We start from the raw sequence: 9,787 nt of genomic DNA on the forward strand, positions 1-9,787 counted from the left end.
TCCCCTCCTGCGCCTGCCCTCCACCCTCCCAAGCATGATGTCCCTCTCCAAGGACCGGTCTCTCCTTACAACATGACCAAAGTATGTCAGACGAAATCTCAGAATCCTTGCCTCCAAGGAACAGCCCAGTTTAACCCTCTCCAGGATGGGTCTGTTTGTTCTCTTAGCAGTGCATGGCACCTTCAGCACTCTTCTCCAACCCCAAAGCTCAAAAGCATCAATTCTCCTTCTATCCTCTTTGGTCATTGTCCAGCTCTCTGATGCATAACAAGTGATTAAAAAGACCATGGCCTGTACCAGACGCACCTTTGTCTCCAGAGACACATCGTTGCTCTTGAGTACTTTAGAGAGATCTGTAACAGCAGACTTTCCCATGGCAATATATCTTTTAATTTCCTGGCTGCTGGTGCCAAGAGTGTTGATTGTGGAGCCAGGCAAACTAAAGCTGTGAAAAATCTCATTCTCTTCACCATCCATCCTGATGCTGCCAATTGGTCCAGTGGTGAGAATCTTTGTCTTCTTGACATTGAGCCTCAATCCATATTGAAGGCTGCAGTCCCTGACCCTCAGCAGCAAGCACTTCAGGTCCTCCTCAGTTTCAGCAAGCAGGGTTGTGTCATCTGCATAACGCAGATTGTTGATAGATCTTCCACCAATTCTGATGCCACATTTCTCCTCATAGAGTCCAGCCTCTTGGATAATCTATTCTGCATACAGGTTGAAAAGGTATGGAGATAGGACACATCCCTGGCGTACACCCTTCCCAATTTTGAACCATGCAGTGTTTCCTTGCTTTGTTCTGATGACTGTCTCTTGGTTCAAGTATAAGTTTCACATTAGCATGAACAAGTGTTCCGGGATTCCCATTCTTCTCAGAGTCAGCCACAGTTTGTTATGATCCACACAGTCAAACACCTTTGCATAATCAATGAAGCACAGATAGACATTCCTAAATGTGCTTTCAGGGACAATTCCAAAGTACTGAAGAACAACAATATCACTCTAGAAACTAAGGTATACCTGATCCATCGTCTTCATAATTACCTTCTATGTGAATCAGAGAGCTGGGCGATGACTAAGCATGATATAAGATTCAGTACCTTTGAGTTGTAGTGCTGGAGAAGAGTATTGAACATACCATGAACTGTCAAGAGAATAAACAGGTCTGTCCTGGAGAGAGTGAAACTAAGTTGCTCCTTGAAAGTAAGGATTTTGAAGCTTCATCTCACATACTTTGGGCATGCTGCTGGGAGGGACTAGTCCTTTAAAAGTACATCATGCTTGTAAGGGTGGAGGGACAGCACAAGAGAAGAAGATCCTGGATGAGGTGGATTGACACAGTGACTGTGTCAGAGACAGACTGGCTCAGAATAGGGCAGGGTTCAGAGGTACTGTACATAAGTCGCTATAAGTCACAGGTGACTTGATGGCACATAACAAAATCCTTAAATTGCTTTAGCATATACTCTTGACTTGGAAAATTAGTAGTAGGTATATGCATTTACCGTGGAAGTAATACCACATTCAGAGAAGTTTATTATTTTTTCATCTGTCTTTTCTAACTATAATGGTATAATTTTGCTAGAGTAAATCCTAGAACATACCTGTTGTTGTTACGTGCTGTTGAGCAGTGAACCTATGAACAACAGATGGGAACCTTGTCCTATCCAGGACCATCCTTTCTATGTCAGACACATTTTAGTTGATTGCTGAAGTCACTACGTCAACCTATCTCATTGAGGGTCTTCTTCTTCCTCACTGACCCTCTGCTTTTACAAGCATTTGTCCCCTTCAAAGAACAGCCCATCTGAACAACATAGCCAAAGACAAAGACTTCACCATCTTTGTTTATAAGGAGCACTCTGGCTGCACTTTCTCCAAGATTTATATGTCTGATCTTTTGAAAACGGATTGGATATTAAGTACTTTTCTCCAACACCACAACTTAAAGGCAAAATTCTTCTGTCATCTTTATTCATTGTCCATATCATACATTGAAAAAGATAACATGATTGAAAAGATAATGGCTTGAATCAGGTATTTCTTAGTCTGTAAACTGAGATTGTTCTTCATGACTTTTGAGATGTTCTTGACAACAGACTTTCCTAAAGCTATATGTCTCCTGATCTCTTGGACTGTTAGTTCCAAGGGTGCTGATTGTGAATTTGAGTAAGATGAAATCATTGACAACTTCAGTCCATCCTCTATCTATAATAATATTACTTATTGGCCTGGTGGTGAGGATTTTAGTTTCTTGATGATGAGATGTAATCCACATTGAAGACTGTAGTCTTTGTTCTTCTGCAGCAAGTATTTCAAGGGCTTCTCACTTTCAGTAAGCAAGTTCGGTCCTCTGCACCATGCAGATGGCTAATGAGTCTTCCTCCATATCTAATGGCACATTCTTATTCACAAAGGCATGCTTCTTGAACGATTGGCTCAATGTGCAGACTGAGTAGGTAAGAATCTATGCAAAGGAAAGTGGTTCAAATCCACCAGCTGCTCTAGTGGATGGACAATCTCCTCCCATACAATTCTCAACCTCTGAAAGCCCACTGGAAGATCAGTAGTCAGTTAGATTCAACAAGATGGGAATGAGTAGAGTGTATTAGACTAGAAACCAGTAATTTTTTTATGTACTATGTAAACATGTACAACATTTTATGAAGGCCAGTATCTATTCTTAAGAGTCAATTTCATAATGAGTCAATCTCTGGAACACCAAATATTTCTGAGTGTACTAAAGTGTTGATTAAAATAAGTCTCTAAGCCATGAACTTTACCAATGGATCATGTCTTTGCAGCCACTGTGTTACACCATGGACCTGTTCCAGTCAATTAATTAGTGTGGCGTTGACTGTTTTGCTGTCTGGAGCACTAGACTGTGGCCCTGCTTCCTGGAGCCCTGGCTTCTTTGTAGGGTGGCCCAGGCCCTGCTGCCTGGACCCCAAACCTGCTTGCTGCCTAGTCACCCTCGCCTTGCTGCCTGGTGGAATTGATGTTGAAACCTTGCCTTCTGGATACTCCCTCCTGCTGCCTGGAGGACCTGGACCTACAGCCTGGATGCTCTACCACCTGGAGAATGACCTGCTACCACCCCCCTCTGAATTACACCAGAGACATCAGTATCACAGGTGAAGCCATTTCCTCCGCTCTCCCAGGGTGGGAGCTACCTTTAGCCCTGGACACCTTGGATCCACCTAGCTGCAGCAGTTGCCTGACATTAGCAATTTCCTGCTAATTCAATAGCTGTACTAACCCCATCTGAAGCAAGTTGCTCCCTGAATCAAAATTTATAAAAAAATTCAGGCAGGGTAGCTGCCCCACCCTCATCTGGAACAATGAATTCCTGAGCCAAGGTTTTCAGACCAAGAGCCTGGTAAGGCCTCAGGTATGTAAAACGCTTCCACAGCAATGCCACAGAAGAAGCAGACTACTTCATACCCTACATAAACCCAAAACAATATGTCACCCCCCCAAAAGTGACACAGTATCAATTAATTTCCTGAAGACAGAAAGTCTGATAGAACTTTCTGACACAGAATTCAAGGAACAATGATTGAATGAAGATTCTAGAAGCAAAAACCAAAAGGAATTTTAAAAAAAGAACAACAACAACAAAAACACTCTACAATCCATGATAATGCAGATAAAATAAATGAGGCATTAGAGGCATTGGAAAAACAACAAACCACAACCAAGAATATGAGGGCCAATATTTCAGATGCTGTCAACATGTCAGAGGGACATTGTTAACAGAGTTTACAAGATGGAACACAGAACCAGTGAAATAGAAGATAGAATTGTCACCACTGATATGCTAGAACAAAAAGAAGAATCAGAAAGGAAGGAAAAAGAAGAAAGTCTAAGAATAATGTGAGGCACCATAAAGAGGAATAACATGCTCATAATCAGAATCCAGAATAGGAAGAAACAGGTAAAGGCACCATGAAAGTTGTGGAAGAGTTACTAGAAGAAAACTTTCCAGGCATAATGAAGAATGAGAGAATATATATTCAAGATGTTGGGTGAAAACCATATAAAATAGACCCCCAAAGAAAAACACCAAGGCATATAATAGTCAAATTTGCCAGAATCAAATAAAAGGAGAGAAATCTGAAAGCAACTAGGGAGAAACAAAGAGTAACCTATAAGGGAGAGTAAATAAGATTAAATGATAATTTCTCAGCAGAAACCATGTGAGCAAGAAGACAGTCAAATGACATACATAGAACACTCAAAGAATACAACTCTCAACCAAGAGTACTGTATCCAGAAAAACTGTCAAGCATATGTGAAGGAGAGAACAAGATATTCTCAGAAAAGCAGAAACTAAGGTAGTTTGTAAAAATAAGACTAGTGTTGCAGGAAACACTGAGAGACATCCTCCTTAAAGAGGTGCTACAAAAAGCAGGATGGACCAAAGTAACCAGTAACAACACCAAAAGAACTCAACAAAATGATACCAATAAGACCTTGCCTCTCAATAATTACACTGAATGTGAATGGTTTAAGCGCACCACTGAAGAGAAAAAGAGAACATAGTGGATAAAACCTCAAACCCATCAATATGTTGACTACAATAAACAAACTTGAAAATTGAAGATAAAGAAAGTCTAAAAATAAAAGGGTGGAGAAAAAAAATTACCAAGGAAATGTCAACCAGGAAAAAAAAACCTCTGATAAAATATATTTCAATAGAAAAATCATCACAAAGACAACTCAGGTCACTATATAATAGTGAATAGAATAGAATAGAATAGAATAGAATAGAATACAATAGAATACAATAGAATACAATAGAATACAATAGAATACAATAGAATACAATAGTCAATAGAACAAGAGCACATAACCATAATAAGTATCTGTGCACCAAATGATAGAGCTATAAAATATACAAAGCAAACATTATCAGAACTGAAAAAATAAATAGACAACACCAACAGAGTGGAAAGAGACTGCAATACACCACTCTCAAGAAAAGACAGAACTACCAGAAAAAAACTCAACAAAGATACAGAAGAATTAAACCACACACTAAACCAACTTGATATAGGTATACACAGGCTAATGCACCCAGAAAATCACAGTATACCTTCTTCTCCAATGTGCATGGAATATTCTCCAGAATAGATCATACTTTAGGTCATAAGGCAAGCATCAAGAAATATTAAAAAGTAAAATAGAAAGAATACAGAGTATCTTCTCAGATCACAATGCTACAAAATTAGAAATTAATAACAAGAGAACAAAGGAGAAAAAGACCCCAAACATTTGGAAGCTGAACACCTTGCTTGAACATGAGTGGGTAATAGAAGAAATAAAAACAAAATTAAAAAGTTTCTTGAAACAAATCACAGTGAAAACACAACTTACCAAAATTTCTGGCAAACAGCCAATGCAGTAATTAGAGGTCAATTTATAGCAATAAGCAAATAAAGCAAAAAGGGGAAAAATGATAATTGAGTCTCTGACCTAACATCTCCAACAAATTGAAAAAGAAGAGGAAGAAAACCCAACACCCTCTAAAAAAACCTGAAATTATAAAAATTAGGGCAGAAAAAAATGAAAGAAAAATAGAAATCAATTGAAACAAACAAAAAAAAATCCCAGCAGTTGTTTCTTCAAAAAGGTCAATAAAAACTACAATCCCAGAGGAACATGGTTCGAATCCACCAGATGCTCTGCCGGGAAAAGGAGGGACAATCTCCTCCTGTACCAGTCAGATCTGATTTGATGGTACACTCACACAAAAATAAAATAGAAAAAAAAAGGTCAATAAAATTGACAAACTACTACCAAAACTAACAAAGAAAAAGAAAGAAAAGACACAAATAATCAGAATAAGAGATGATAGGGACAATGTTACAGCAGAACCAACTAAAATAAAATGTTAAGAAGGAATATTATTAAAAACTATACTCAAACAAATATGACTATCTAGAGGAAATGGACAAATACTTAGAAAGTTACAACCAACCTAAACTAACACAGATCAACATCAAACACCCACTACAAAAGAAGAAATGGAACAGGTAATAAAACAACTTAAAAAAAAAAAAAAGCCCTGAACCAGATGGTTTTACAAGTGAATTTTATTACACATTCAGAGAAGAATTGTCACCAATTCTACACAAAATATTTCAGAAAACAGAAAAAGATAGAATTCTTCCAGACTCATTCTATGAAGCAAATATATTCTCGATACCAAAGTCAGGTTAAGACACCACCAAAATAGAAAACTATAGGCATATATCTCTCATGAATATAGATGTAAAATCCTGAATAAAATCCTGGCCAAAAGAATCCAACAGTACATCAAAAAAAGAATTCGCCATGACCTAGTGGGATTCATAATAGGTATGCAAGGGTGGTTCAACATAAGAAAAACAATTAGTGTAATTCAGCACATTAACAAAGCAAAGAACCACATGATCCTATCAATTGATGCAGAAAAGGCCTTTGACAAAATCCAACACTCTTTCCTGATTAAAACATTCAACAGAATAGGATAGAGGAAATTCCTCAACATAGTAAGAAGTATACATGCAAAACCAAAAGGAACATCATTCTCAATGAAGAGAGATTAAAGGTATTCCCTTTGAGAACAGGCACTAAGCAAGGATGCCCAATATCATCTCTCCTATTCATTATTGTGTTGGAAGTCTTAGTGTTAGTGGCAAGACAAGAAAAGGAAATAAGAGGTATTCAAATTGGCAAAGAGGAGGTAAAATTATCTCTACATGCAGATGATATGATAGTATACTTAGAAAACCATAAGGACTCAGTGAGAAAATGACTGGACATAAACAAATTCAGCAAAGTGGCAGGATACAAAATCAACATACAAAAATTAATAGGATTTCTCTAAAAAGAAAATAGAAAATAGACAAAGAGAATAGAGAACTGGAGCTAAGAAAAACAATACCTATCACAATGGCTAATTACAAGATTAAATACTTGGGAGTAAATCTAACTAGGAACACAAAAGACCTATTCAAAGAACTGCAAAACACAACTACAAGAAACAAAACAAAAAAAAAGACCTGGAGAAATATACCATGCTCTTGGGTAGAAAGACTCAATATTGTGAAAATGACAATTCTACAAAAGGCAATCTATAAGTTCAGTGCAGTCCCAATACAAATACCATTTCCTTTCTTCAACAAAATAGGAAAGGCAATTTCAAATTTTATCTGTAATGGAAAGAGACACTGAATAAGCAAAGCACTCCTGAAAAAGGGAAGCAAGGTAGGAGGCATCTCACTCCCTGATTTCAAATTGTACTACACAGTCATGGTGATGAAGACAGCAGGGTACTGGTAAAGTGACAGACACACAGATCAATGGAATAGAATTGAGAACCCAGAAATCAGCTCATCAACCTATGGTCAACTGATTTTTGACAAGGAGATGAAATCATTTAAGCAGGGAAATGAAAGCCTCTTTAACAAATGGTGTTGGCAAAATTGGAAAACTATCTGTATAAAATGCGACCAAGATCCACATCTCACACGATACACAAAAACCAACTCAAAGTGGATCAAGAATCTAGGCACAAAACCAAGAACTATAAACTTCAACAGAGAAAAGCTTGGGTAAACTCTCGAAGCCCTAGTCCATGACATGAACATGATAATCCCCAGCATCCTAAGAACCCTACAACCAGGAAAGAATAAAATAGATTAATGGGTCCTTCTAAGAACCAAATACACATAAAAAAAAAATTCTTCAACACAGTAAAAAGGAAAGCCACAGAGTAGAAAAAAAAATATTTGGTAATGACATGTCTGATAAGGGACCTATATCTATAATTTATTTACTTCGGCACCTCAACAGATAAAGAACCCAAATGCAAAAGAGACACAGGATATGAACAGACACTTCACCAAAAAAGACATTCATATAAAGAATAAAGAAATGTTCAAAATCCTTATGTTTAAGAGAGATACAAATGAAAACAAAACTGTGAGATAGCATCTCACCCCAGCAATAATAGTGAAGTTCAACAGAGCAGCAAACAATAAATGTTGGCAAGGTTCCGGGGTAGCGTAAAATGGTGCAACTACTCTAAAAGGCATTATGGCGCTTTCTCAAAGTTGGAAATAGAAATATCATTTGACTCAGAAGTTTCACTATTTGGAATATAACTTAAAGAAACCAGAACTCCCACTCAAACAGATATATATAGACACCCATTTTTTTTGCTATGTTGTTCACAATAGAAAAGGGACTGAAGCAACCCAAGTGCTCATCAACAAACGAATGAACAGTCACGCCCATTGGCCTCTGCAATTTTGCTATCATCTTGTACATTTCTGAGCCATCTAAGGAGTACTGTCTACTCAGAGAGAGGCAAGCACACATGTAGAAAGAGCTGCCATGTGAGATCACTAAATCCCAAGGATTTCTCAGGGCTATCAGCAGGAAAGGAAACCACGTGGAGTAGAGCTTGATTTGAACTTCTGAACTCCAGAACTATGAGGAAAATATGTTTCTATTCTATAAAGACACTCACTTCGTGATATTTTGTTAGGACTGTTAGTGAGGTGAATACCGTTGTCTTAAGGTGACAGTAAATACAACACAACAGAACAGGAACATTATGCCCCAGAGGCACCAACCTCTGCTGTGTGTGAGCCCATTGTTGCAGTCACAGCATCAGTCTGTCTTGTTGAGACTATTTTCTTTTTTTTTTTTTCCTGACCTGTCAGCATCAAGAAACTAAAAAGACACTTCTAAAGAACCAGCATAAAAAGTAGAATTGCCCTGGTGGAAAATATTCCTGAAGGCCTGAACTTTTCAGAAAATTCACCATTTCATTTATCTCTTTTCCAAGGCAGAATGAATTTACTCAACATGGCCAAAAAGTCTATTGACACAGTGTCTTCCCATTGGGATCTCAAGCACACTCATCCATCAGCATTTCAGGGTCATCGCCTTTTTGAAAATCTGCTTCAAATGACTTCACAAAATATTGAAATCAAGCTAGTGAGTGACATAACAGCTGATTCAAAGGAACAGAGGTGACATATATTAACATGATTGCCTACAAAAAGGGCTAGCTCCAGTCCTCCTTCTGGATTGTTGACAAACAGCATGTGTATATTGGCAGTGCCAGTTTAGACCAGAGATCACTGGGACAGATGAAAGAACAGGGAGTCATCCTCTATAACTGCAGCTGCCTGGTCCTAGATTTACAAAGGATATTTGATTTATATAGTTCACTAAAATTCAAGAACAGAGTACCTCAAACGTGGTCCAAGAGATTGTATGGAGTCTATGAAAACCAAAAGAAATTTCGCTTCAGTTGAAGGAACCCTACTCTCAAGCATTTGTGTCTAATTCTCCCAAACTCTTTTGCCCCAAGACAGAAACTTTAGTGTAGATGCCATCTACAGTGTGACTGATGATGCCAAAAAGTTTGTGTTCATCGCTGTCATGAACAACATGCCTACATCTAGCACAAATCCCGAAGAAATTTTTTGATCTGGAAAGAGAAAATACTCATGCTACAAAAGAACAAAAGAATAACACTTTTCCTAAACTAAATAGAAACAAGTATATGGTGATGGATGGAGAGGCTGATATTGGAAATTTTGACTGGGTTTGTTGTTATGTGCCGTCGAGTCGTTTTCAACTCATAGCGACCCTATGCACAACAGCCCTAAACCCTGCTCTATCCTGCGCCAACCACACTGCTTCTGACACACCCATCCTGATTACCCCAGTCACCGAATCAATCCATCTCATAGAGGGTCTTCCCCTCCTGCGCTGTCCCTCA

The 9,787-nt window shown here is 38.2% G+C and overlaps 1 protein-coding gene and 1 pseudogene across 1 annotated transcript in view; one reads left to right on the forward strand and one right to left on the reverse strand.

The window, feature by feature from the left end:
• CERS3 (ceramide synthase 3) overlaps nucleotides 1-9,787 on the reverse strand; it is a 185,713-nt gene that overhangs the window by 125,344 nt on the left and 50,582 nt on the right. The gene's annotated exons all lie outside the window — the stretch shown is intronic.
• On the forward strand, nucleotides 2,773-9,554 carry LOC102867931 (annotated as a pseudogene).

Source organism: Elephantulus edwardii, unplaced genomic scaffold, assembly GCF_000299155.1.
Source record: "Elephantulus edwardii isolate Elephantulus edwardi_28Jun2011 unplaced genomic scaffold, EleEdw1.0 scaffold00272, whole genome shotgun sequence".
Lineage (NCBI taxonomy): Eukaryota > Metazoa > Chordata > Mammalia > Macroscelidea > Macroscelididae > Elephantulus > Elephantulus edwardii.